Here is a 362-nt window from a genome sequence, read left to right as displayed (position 1 = left end):
TGCTGGCAGCAAACTTACAAATATGAAGAATCACAGGCACGAGGGGAACAAAACTCGAAGAACCAGAACCAACACGAGAAACACATGGAACAAACAAAATGATCCCACACCAGACTGAGACAGGGTTTAAATACACAGACTAGTAATTGATGAACTGAAAACACCTGGTGAGAAACACGGGGGTGACAATCAGACAGACAGGGAGCAGCTGAGCTGTGACACACTGGGGAACACTGAAAACACTAGAAAACTAAGAAAATAAACACAGATCCTGACAGTACCCCCCCCAACCCCGGTGAAAAGATAACTCCGCCCCAAGGCGAAATTTGAAAAATGCATTAAAGTGGGTGGGGGGGTTAGAG

This window comes from Austrofundulus limnaeus, unplaced genomic scaffold, assembly GCF_001266775.1.
Source record: "Austrofundulus limnaeus strain Quisiro unplaced genomic scaffold, Austrofundulus_limnaeus-1.0 Scaffold1727, whole genome shotgun sequence".
Classification (NCBI taxonomy): domain Eukaryota; kingdom Metazoa; phylum Chordata; class Actinopteri; order Cyprinodontiformes; family Rivulidae; genus Austrofundulus; species Austrofundulus limnaeus.
This window is presented reverse-complemented; position numbering follows the sequence as displayed.